Source organism: Simochromis diagramma, unplaced genomic scaffold (genome assembly GCF_900408965.1).
Source record: "Simochromis diagramma unplaced genomic scaffold, fSimDia1.1 OVJJ01000370.1, whole genome shotgun sequence".
NCBI classification, from domain to species: Eukaryota; Metazoa; Chordata; class Actinopteri; order Cichliformes; family Cichlidae; genus Simochromis; species Simochromis diagramma.
Window position 1 is genome coordinate 190797 of NW_024387012.1, and position 11985 is coordinate 202781.

An 11985-nucleotide genomic window follows, 5' to 3' on the forward strand; every position below is an offset into this window, starting at 1 on the left:
TGGTAAGTCTGCTGCCTGGTTACGAACGGTACTTCTGCATGCCCGCGCCATGGGGGCAAATGGCTTGAGCTGCCTCCCTGGGATCCATCACCTCCCGCGTGTGTTTGGGAGACGAAGTGCTGCATCTTCCTGCTGATGACGTTTGATGTGGGTAAAAGCTTCTTCTACTGCCACCACCAGCCGTGAGGATTAAGGACACCATGACTCCACTAAACCAATTTCATCTTACATAACTACAAATTCTATACTTCTATGTTTATTACCCCAGGGGAAAAACAAGCATCATTTTAGAACTTTCAGGTAAAAACTAATAATTGAATTCCACAATTTAGTTATTCATGACAACAAACATCTTAACCTCATTTTTTGTTGTTTGTGCTTCCTTCTTATCTTTGAGTATGTTTATATGATTGTTTTAGTAGGAAAACAACCTTTTAAGTTTAACCAAGTCTGCAACTTCTGCATCTTTGTCAGTGAATACTTCTGTATTCACACACCCGTTGTACCTGGCTTGCGTTTGCGGACCTTTCGCTCCACCTCGGCCTCTTCATAGTAGTACTCGTTGTGGAGTTGTCTTCTCTCCGAGCGGCCGCTACATCATGGCTCTGGACTGGCCTGTGGAGTTATTGGTGCTGTTGTCTGTGAACAGAATGTGACATTTAATTCGTGAGCAGAGTAACACAGGTGGCTCTGATACTTCTGATGAGCTTATCAGTTATTATTCCCTGTCGAATTTGGAAGAAATAAATTATAGACTCGTGCTTGTGTGAAATTCACTATGCCATCTGAAGCCTTGCTTTACAGTGGAGGTGAAAAATGCTTTTTCATTCAGCGTCAATATTTCACTCGGACTGATAAGGTTTTTTTCCTCAGCTGAATTGTTACCTTCCCCCCGGTTGTAACTTTGAAAGCAACATTTTCTTGGTGAGGATGGACTTGGGGAGGTTAAGCAAAGCAGGGTTATAAACTGGAAAGTCGCTGTAGTACTGATCGGAACCCACGCTGCGGCCCTCTGAATGCTGCATTGCCCAACAAAGAGGAAGAAAGTTTGTTTAAAACGGACGCAGAGCTTATCAGCGTCGGCAACCTTAACATCCTCGGCCTTTACTGCCCCTGAAACAGGAAGAAACAGCAACAGTCACTCAGATGGAGCGCCGCTCAAAAAACGGTTGCTGTGGGTGACAACGTATCATCATCATAACAGCGTGAAACAAGAAAAGTGCACAGCACTGCAAGAATTATAAATCACATGCAACAACAATCCTCTGCTATGAAGTACGCTGCATTGGCCACCTCATTAGGAACACCTGTTCAACTCATATGAACACAAATATCTGATCAGCCAATCACAGGGCTCTGCATTTAGGCATGTAGACATGATTGAGACAACCTGCTACAACACTCAGATGGTAGTGTAGTGGCACAAAGACATGAAAGCATGGCTCCGTCGTGCTTCATCAACAGTTCAGGCTGCTGGTGTGTGTTTGGTGGTGTGGGGGGATGTTTCCTCTGCACAATTCTTTAAGTGGGGGAAACTGCACAATCGGTGGCTTGCACATCTTCTACTAATACTTTTTGCCCACTGTATATGCAGAACATTGTGGAATATTTTTAAGGTTATCTGCTATAAGAAAGCCAGACAGGAAAATCTCCTTCATGTTTTTCTGTGTTTTATTCTCAGTTACTTTCACACAAAGGCATCTGCTGTGATGTTCACAATTCTGATGAAGTCAGTACTGATAAATGATCAGAATTATAATATTCTGACTGTCTGAGGCTAAGTTGAATCGAATCGGGACTTTGAAAACCGGAATCGAACGGATTATAGAAATCAGTGATGATACCCAGCCCTAGTGAGCAGCCTAGGCACGACAGACGTGGATGTAGCTGTAATAGGAAAAGAACTATTGCTAACTTTTCTGTTAAGTTAAGGCCTGATCCTTCTGAAATTCATAGCCAGTGCTCTGACACGGTGTCATCAATCTTTGAATGCTGAAAAAGCACAGTGTATCCAGAAAAACACATTATATTATGTAAATTATTATAAAATTTGTGTGCGCCTAACTTTTGTGCCGGTACGCCTAACTTTTTAAAGTTAGGCGTACAATATAATCACATATATTCAAATCTAACTGGGCAAATATAATTGCAATAATGTGGAAACACAAACGGTAGGAGAAAACGTGCTGCTTTTTCTGTTACACTTTTGGTGTCACAGTATGTTTGTGAGAAACTGACATGAACAAAAGCCCCACGTCTAATTTTACATTGTTGGTGTGACCTCAAATATAGCTGGCACACAAAAATAACAGTTGCAAAGTGTTTGTCCAGTTTGCAGACTCAAAGTGTGTGTCTATCACAGCAGCACATCTCTTATAGAGGAACCATGAAAACAGTCCTGTTCACACAATGTTGACCAGAAACACACCAATTTAGTGTTGGGAAGAAAAGAAGAAGAAGTGACTGCACTTTAGTGTCAGTGAAAATTCTGCAACCATGTGCACAAAGGCTAATTTGTACACCGGATAGGCTATTGCAATGTCTAACACCACCACGTCTCGACCCTTTAATTAGACTCAGCGTTGGCGTCGATGAAATCAATCAATAATAGATGCAGTAGAGGGGCAACAATGAGACAAGTCCCAAAACAGCTGGAAAGTGTAGTGGTAACATGACACATCTTTGGAGCAGGAGTCGCAAGTTCAGTCCCACCCAGTAAGGGTCCTGCCTAGACCCTTCATGCTTAAAAAAAGGCAGTGGAACGCCACAGCTACATCTCCAGCATGGACACAAGAACATTTCACTACATATGATACTGTATGTAACAAAATAAAAGCTTGTTTGTTTGTTAAACAGGTATGGTTTTACAGTGGAGGCCATTTTTCCCTCCTCACCTTTTCTGACTGTTTTTCACTAGTCTTGAATTTGACTGTGGTCAGTCTCATTACTGGTAGTATGTGGCAATATCTGGATACTACAGAGGCTGCACAAATAGTCCAACTCATCAAGGATAGCACATCAATATGTGCCATTGCTAGAAGGTTTACTGTGTCTGCCAGCACAAACTCAAGGGCCTGGAGGAGATCCCAGTAGACAGGCAGCTACTCTAGGAGAGCTGGACTGGGCTGTACGAGATCCTTAACCCATCAGCAGGACAATCTGTATCTTTGTGCAAGGAAGAACAGGATGAGCACCGTCAGATTCTTACAGAATGACATCCAGCAGCCCACTGTGTGGATTTGAAACAGACTTCACAACAGTGGCCTAATTACCATTAAACCATGTGGCCTTTTATTCCTAACACATTACCTTGTCCATGTAAATATAGATATTAAGCATGACTTATTCTCCCTATTGAGTTCTGAGTATAGAGTATAATAACAAAGAAATCATTATGCCAAAATCTTAATTTTGTATTAAATATTTCACAGACAAAAAGACTATTTCATATGATCCTTTTTAAAGAACAGTAGGTGACGGCTGTGGTGACAGTTCTGAACTAATGAGTGGCCCTGAAGATGCTGGATAATGTATGGCAAGAGATTGTAAGGGTTAATAACTTAGTATTCATTAGTGATTGAATGATGGATTTAAAGTAATTCAATTTGGATTAAAAACATTCTTTTTTTAAGGCAGACCTAAAGCCATGCTCATCTTATTCTTTTGTATTCTCTGGTGCACTTTCTGATATTGATAGTTTTTCCATCACACATATAGAAAGCAAGATTTCTGACATGCTAAATTATGGTGGCACAAATTTTTCCAGACAAAAATGTATTAACAGACTCTTTAAACAGTGTTGCTTAAAGTATGTAAGTGGTGCTGCTGTGGGAAGATGTCTCTGCAAGAGGAAATATTAGCATGAAATGCACCCGCTAACGCTGACCAACAGTGTCCTAGTTGGTTTCCTGTGTATCTGCAAACAGCTAACGGCAATCTTAAGTAAACATAATTATGATTCAAACTTGATTTGAAAATATAAAACAGAAGAAGCTAAACATTAAAACTATCACACGATTTACCTGGTATCACAGAGACTTTGTTTCCCATGAGCTTGAGCTACCAATGACCTCATGTGTCTGTTAATGCAGGTAAGTATTTTTAACTGCGGTTGAAATGTCTGAAGGTTTGAATGAATGAACTACAGTCAGCATCTGAGTTGATATGTGATAAACTTTGTTAGTTAACAGTTTGTAACAGGTCTATGTACACTAATCACAAACACACACACAGGCATGCTCAACTCAGCAATTGTGTGTGTGTGTGTGTGTGTGTGTGTGTGTGTGTGTGTGTGTGTGTGTGTGTGTGTGTGTGTGTGTGTGTGAAGAAGAGTGTATTGCCAAAGGTTAAAGGCACTGGTATCACTTTTGCTGGTTACCATTTTTAGCCACGTGGTGGGGCTCTGTGGTTTTGCTTTCTGCTCCATTTTTATGGCGGTTTGCAAGAGTCAAGTGTACAACTTCACTGCGTTTAAATATGTAATATTAGAGGACAAATGTGCTTTGTATTGTAATATCTATGTCATTATTTGTAGCAGTGTTCATGCACCTCTGAATTCTAACTTGGTGGAAACTTTATTGTAACATTGTTACAAACTTTTGAACTCATCGGGTTTGTGCTGCAGATCTTTCTGGTAAATTTTCCAGGGAGTGTCCTTAAGGGTGTCCTGTGTTGGTTCTGTTTCTTGAATGAGTCATTGTTCGGCCTCACTTTACCAGTACTGTATCACTTCTTGTTTCAAAAATGTCACTAACCACACATCTGTTACACTTCAGGTTTTCACCAGTTATTTTCCTCAAAGGCTGACCAGCTCAGTTGATCTTTCTGAAGCATCGGATACACAAACTAGTGGGAAATGCTTGAAATAAATAGAAAATGACGTGATGGAAAAGAGAAAGGGAGTATTCATGGTATGACTACATCTTTAAAAAGCAACTGTGTCATCCAATTCCCCTCACCATATCTCAGAAAACAGGAAACTGTGTAATATCTCAAAGCGGCTAAAAGGCCTCAGTACATTTAGACGTGGTCAGACTCATCTGAGCGTACACAGTAACTGTCTTTGAACAAACATGTCTGAACTACTTGATGCTACAGTTGACGTCAGAAGTTTCATCTTAGTGATGAATGTCATAGTAATTTTGGGTTTTGAATAATTTATTTGAACTGTCCTTTTTCCTGGGTAAACTGATTTTACAGCAGACATCTTTAACGACTTATAAAAAGCTCCCCCCTTCTTCATAAGGGGTCACAGCACCGCGTAGCTCTACAACTCTAAAGGAAAACATGTCTTCTCCCAGGATCATTCCAAGTCAGTTCAGCCTATGAGGCTGTCAGCCATCTAAAGACATATTATTCAGAATTAAAATCTTAAATGTAATGGTGGTAATGGTGATAAACTCCAGCCTAAACTTAACTCACTATGCAGTCAGTGCAGCTACAAAATTCTACTTGGTACAAAGTTATACTGGTAAACCACCAGTGAAATATCTGTCTGTGGATCTGTTAACCAAATGTTTCCAGCCATAAAGCCACTGTTAACATCATTGAACCAGGCTATTTCTAGTTTCGAGAAAAAGTAATGATGCTAATTTTATTTTTTTTCAGATTTTATTCTCTTACAAGAGAAATATATGCGAGGTCTGACACAAGTAACCTAAACACTGGATTTATTTAAAAGTATGAAACTGAAGCTCAGCTGTTTTTTTGTGATTCGATGTGAAAACAATGCCGCTCACAACTCATAAAGATGGTATTCTACAGAGAAGTAAGACCAGTGGCTGATCGTCAGTCGCACAGATGTGGGAGGTGTTACACACAGTTTGTGTTGCTACGCTTTAAACAGGAAACATCAAAACTTTTTTTGTTTCATCAGCAGGGTGTTTACAGAGAGATCATTTTCCTTGAAGTAAACAAGAAAAAAATTTAAATTAAAAGACGTTCAACTTCATGGTGTGCACATACGTGAAGAGACCACTGTGAACACCACACTGTGAGTTTCAGTCATTGCCGGTAAGCTCTCTCTGCTTCACATGAACACGTGACACCAGGAAAACCACAGTGGTGCTGGCCAAAGAGACACTGCAGCAGCTACACAGTTTCAGGTTCTTAATAAAGACCCCCCTCATGACAATATTAGTCAATCTTATTTCTGATTATAGTACAAAAAACTATAAAATGTCTTAAAACTATGTTTATTGTATTAATAGATACATAAGGTTTAGCAAAAGCCTTCTCATACAGAATCATAAAGAGTAACTTTCTATACACGTATAATAATGTATGTGGCTTTCTGTTGGGTGTCGATTAATATTTGAGTTTCTCTCCAGGTCTGTTTCACTGATTTCCTTCCTTGTATTTATTTTGTTCCGTTCTTCTGTTTCCACAACTTTTTATTTCCTTTTTCTGAGTTTTTGGCTTCTTGTTTTATTTTGGTAATTACCTTTCCTTGTGCATTTCCTGTCATTTAACTTCCTATCTTTGTCTTTACACTTACTTAACTAACGCCTTGCACAGAGGAGATCGGGCCTTTGCTGTAACTGCTCCTAAATTGTTCCACTTCACTTCAAATCAGGACCTCCCCAACATTGGACACTTTTAAAACCCGTCTGAAAACCCACTTTTACTCCATGACTTTTAAATCAGAATGAGTTTGTATTACTTTCATTTATCTTACTTCTTACTCAAATCTTCTAATTTTATGATTCTTTCTCCTAACTTTTATCATGTCTCCCTACGTTTGTATTTCTTTTATTGTACAACACCTTGGTCAACATGTGTTGTTTTAAATGTGCTATTTAAATCAAATTGACTTTGACTCTTGCTTCCACTTCTGTTTTGTTTTCACATTTATTGCCCTTGCCCCTATCTTTGTGTTTGGTTCTGCTGAAGTTTTCTCTCTTATATTGTTAAGGTTTTTGCTTTGCAGTTTAAAGCACATGGAGATGACTGCTGTTATGCACTAACACTATATAAAAATAATCCAACTGATCCGAATCATAATACGAGAAAAGCACTGTAGCTGTCTGTGCAATCAGCCCTAAGTCATCACTGCTACATAGTTGCAATCTTACAGTTGCCAAGTATTTTAGCGTTTTCATAATTATACCCATTTAAAGACGCAATCTTATTAGCTCACTATTACTTTAAGTTTAGAGGACCCGAGTTCACAGATATGACTTAGCTGTGACATTTTTCTGTAGTTATGTAACCACAGTTATGGTGGCAAGTTTCCACACATTAGTCAAGTAACAACATAAACTAATGTCAGACTGAATCAAATATATGGGGGGGGGGGGATTTACTGAAAGGCTTCTGGAAACTTTTAAGGTGGATTGCTCTGTTTCATGAACGGCCATTATGTCAAACGGACAGCTAAATGACAGATTTTGTTGCAATCGTTGCATTAGCTGTGATCGCTTCTGGGCTTTTTTATCACACACACACAGGCTCTTTCTTTGAGTGCTTATGTTTTACCGCAAAGCTGACACTAAAGTAGAAAATTGTCCAAAGGCAGCAATTCTCCTTTATGGGTTGTGATACAACCCTAACTGCTTACCAGTGCTTTTGTTGCCTGTGGGAGATCAGGCTTTGGCTGCTTAGCTGCAGTTAAGATGCACTCACCTTTAACGTACACTCATCTGAAGCTAAAAATACAATAGATCAACCGTATTATGTAAAGTGCAAGTGTGATATTTGACTTTCTCTCATTAGGGCTTTGTGAAAAGCGCTATATAAATGCAATCCATTATTATTATTATTATTATTATTATTGTTGTTGTTGTTGTTGTTGTTGTATAATGCTATGTATTGGGTGTTAAAATTAAAAACCTTTATCATTGCAAGAGTGACATTAAAAGCAGCAACACTGACCAAGAGAGCTGTTCTCTATATTGTGAAAGTGTTGGCTATACTGGTTGTGGGGTTTGCACATATAGACGCGGATAAGAAAAAAACAGCCCAAGAGGAGATTTCTAGATAAAAAGTAACCAATGGGAGATTCTCCTGATAGAGACAGAGTTGGCCACTTGGCAGCAGCATACAGACAGCCGTGATGTGCACAGTTTCCACAGGCAGTAATAAAACGTAAACCCCAATGATAGACAGTGGCGAACCTCTTTAGGCACTTGTCTGGGGAATTCATAAAGATGGTGTCCATACACCTACATCTTAGTCCATCGAGACTCTTACTTTACTCCATCTGTCTCTGGGTGTGTTTAAAAATATATATGTGTCTGAAAAGTGTTTTGTTTTGTTTTTTTCTCGCAGTTGTATGTGACATAGTTTGGGAGACAAGCTAGCATAGGTTTACCACACACAGTCCCAATATTTCAAAACAGGGAAATGTTGGCTGCAGCGAATCAGATCAGTCAGGACAGACCAGGCAGGTCAGCATGGTCATATATCCTCTTTACATGTAATTTCTCTGAGCAGGCTGCATAGAAATGAGCTTTATCTTGATGATGGGTAGTTCACTTCCTCCTGTGTTAAGTCCCCACACAACCATAACTTTTGCTTAAGGCATATACTGTTATAGGCCTCATCGTGCAAGGACAGACTGAAGCCCTACAGAGGAAATACGAAAATAAGTATATTTTCATCTATATAGTGTGCAGAGGAAAACAGTGCATAGCAGCAGTGTTGAAATATTTCACAACTTATTGGACAAAGTTCCATCAGTATTCTTGTAGACCAAAATAATTTCCTTATTGTGAAGAAATCTCTAGCTCAGCAAGGAAAAGACTTGTTCAGGAGAGGGGAACTCGAACAGATTTATCTTTAAAACTAATTGTTTATTCATTTTGTCCACTATAATTTTTGAGAACTGCGTATATATGTATATATATACAGTATATACAGACAGGGTGCTGCTGTGGTAATAAGAAACTGAGTCATAACAGAGATCAGGGTTTATTTAAATGTTTCAATGGACTCTGCAGTTCATTATCTGGATCCATGTTCTCCTCTATTCTGGGGTGAATAAAGTATAGGACAACACTCTGTTAAGTGCAACATATCTGAAGGCAGGATGTGGTTATGTTCTTCCTGCAGAAATGTTATTAGAAAAGGACTCTAATCTCTCATCTTATCTTCACATCTAGCTCAGATACAGTTGTTTGTAGCAGTAAATGCAGGATTTGTAATGTTAATGCAAAGTAGGACTGACTAGCAATAATAAGGGCCCAGTATTGTTAATGTTTAATGTCAGTAGGAATGTATATTTATTTAGGCTCTTTCTGTGACCTAAAAAATTTAGTTGCAGCAAAAATAAGCAATGCTGTTGTACATCATAACTGTACTTAACAGTGTTTTAGAAAATCCTCTCCAATATCTTTTATTTAACTAAGTTTAATTAAGTTTTAATGTGTTCTAGTTGGATTTTAAGTAGCATGCCTACTTTAATCTTGGTGCATATCAGGCAAGTTTATGGCCGCTTGTTCTGCTTCTGTGTTGACTGAAACCTCCCCCCACTCTCCACCCTCTCAGCTTTTTTTTTCTGCACTTACTTGTAAAGCCTTAGTTTGACAGACAAGAAGAGGAAACAGACGTTGTTCCTCTCCCCACAGCAATGGTTGGTGGTCGACTTTGTTATCGTAGCTACTTCGTTCACAGCATTGTGCTGCTTCTCTTGGTCTGCCTCCACTGTAAGTACACCTGTGCTTTCAGATCTTTGTGATATATGTGCCACAAATACAATACTAATGTGTTGTATTTGTTTGCTTCATAAACTCTGATACATGCTTAGTTAGTACGTCAGAAGAGCTTCTCCTCTTGAGAAGTGACGTGTCTTCCTTGGAAGAGGTTTGCAGTGTATTTTTCTTGTGAGTTTCCAAACCTGGTGTTACTAAATGTAGCGGTGACTTTAAAGCTATAATATCATGTGAACTTGAGGACTGAAAAATAAATAAACAAGATTTTAATGTTTTTCAACACCTAAATATTCTAAGAACGTTAGTTTTCTCCTGATTAAGTCTCATGTTCTTGTGTTGTGTTACAAATGTGTTCTCCCTACTTGAGTATTTATAACTTAATGAACAGTGAACCTGTTACATCTTGTATTTCTAAACTGGCAGCTTGGTTTGCATCTTTGCTACTTCAGATTGCATCTGTTTCGAAATCTAACTTAAGAAACTCAAGGACCGATCACCATTTCTGTCACTTTTCAAAGGAAAAGAAAAAATACATGAAAAATATGTAGTGACTAGAAAGGACAAATAAACTCAGTATAGCAAAATGGAAAAAGCTGTGAGTCAGAAATGACACTAGCAACAGAAGCATTTCCTGAGTACTCTCCAGTACACCAGTAGCAGCAACAGTAGCTGAAAGTGATAAGCTCACAACACAGAGGACAGATGTAATCTTTGCCCATGAATTTTGCAGTTGCACCATTTTTTTAATCAAAATGCGGCAGTTTTGGTAATCACACAGGCTATTGTTGTGTTAAAGTATTAATTATTGCTATAAATAACCACTACTAATAAACCACTGCCTTCAGATGCCTTCATTTGTTTTTTTTTCTTTGTTTGAGTATTTATTTTTGTTTTTTATTTATTTTTATTTATTCATTTTTTATTCATATTGTTTGCCCATAGAGAAAGAACAACCTAGAAACATCTATGGAGCAATCATATGTAATTATTTTTGCCGTATTTAAAATTTTAGTTATGCAAGGTCACTTATATCATAAATGTCAACTGACAGATGTCTTCATTCTGTAATAAGAATTTTTTTATTTATTTATTTATTTTTTTGATTGTCCAGTTTTGTTATTTTTGCATTAGCAATCACAGTTTGCATACTAAAACCATGCAGAGCATATGGTTGCAGGCAATTTGGTCTTCTTTTTTTTCTCCCTAACTGACTGAACTTTGAACTTTCAAAAAGATTATGTTCAGTTGTTTGTATGTTTTTCAGATGTGGAGCCTTCCAGTGGAAAATGTGTCATTCATAAAAATGTCGGAGATACTGTGGAGCTTTCATCAGGCTTACCAACTGAAGGAGTGACTGCTGCCACATGGAAATATGGAGGAATAACAGTTGCAGACAAAGATGAGGGTGTTTCTAAAGAGTCTCCATTTAAGGACAGATCAGAGCTGAACCTCACAGACTTTACTTTAACAGTGAGAGAACTGACTCTTCAAGATTCTGGTGATTTCATTTTTGTCTCAGAGGTGAATGATGAGCAAAGGCCTTCAGTCAGCATCACTCTGCAAGTTCATGGTAAGAGACTTTTTTTTGCTTGTTTGTTTTAATTAAAAAAAAGCATCCTAATGAAAAAAAACCCAGTAGCTCTTTTTTTTTTTAACTTTCTTTCCTTTTGATTACTTTATTTAGCGTAAATTGGGGTTTCTTTGTGGGTTGTAAGTCATAAAATTAATGTCAGTAATCCCGGTGATGTTCTTTGAAGGTGCTTGTCAAAGGGGAGGGTGTGTGTTATGACATGAACTAAGATTTAGTTAAATATTATGATATTAGTTTTTGTTATTTGTTTATTTTGGTTGTGTTTTGTGTGTTTGTTAATTATAATCGCACACACAATATATTGTCTACGAAGGATCATAGAAGATTGTAACTAGATCAAGGTATATATTTTAATGATAAATTGAAAGCATACGTCCGTATCTGATGAGTACCTGGTATATCTCCAGTATGTTGTGTTTAACATTTATTACACAGGAATACTAATATTAGTATTAAATAATGTGTTAAAAAAAAAATAAAATCTGTTTCTCATTTACCTTTGTTATTAAAAGAAATCAATATCAGTTTGCTGTTAGTTGTGAGACAAGTTTTACGTGTAATACTGTTAGATCGATTATATGAATTTGCAATAATAAGGTTTTTTTTTGTTGTTTGTATTGACATTAAGTCATATGTTGTTTTTTTTTTTTTTTTTTGTGTTAATTTAAATTTATATGCCACATTATGTTATTGTGTATTTAAAAGTGATTTTTAGTTTAAACTCATTGAAAATTAAGATCGAAT

The 11985-nt window shown here is 37.7% G+C and overlaps 1 long non-coding RNA gene across 1 annotated transcript; it reads left to right on the plus strand.

Annotated features, from left to right (window-relative positions):
- The first annotated feature begins 9300 nt into the window (after positions 1–9300).
- Positions 9301–10948, plus strand: LOC120739311. Its single transcript, XR_005697173.1, has 2 exons — positions 9301–9644; positions 10915–10948. It is a non-coding gene; the product is annotated as an uncharacterized LOC120739311 (long non-coding RNA).
- Positions 10949–11985: the final 1037 nt, after the last annotated feature.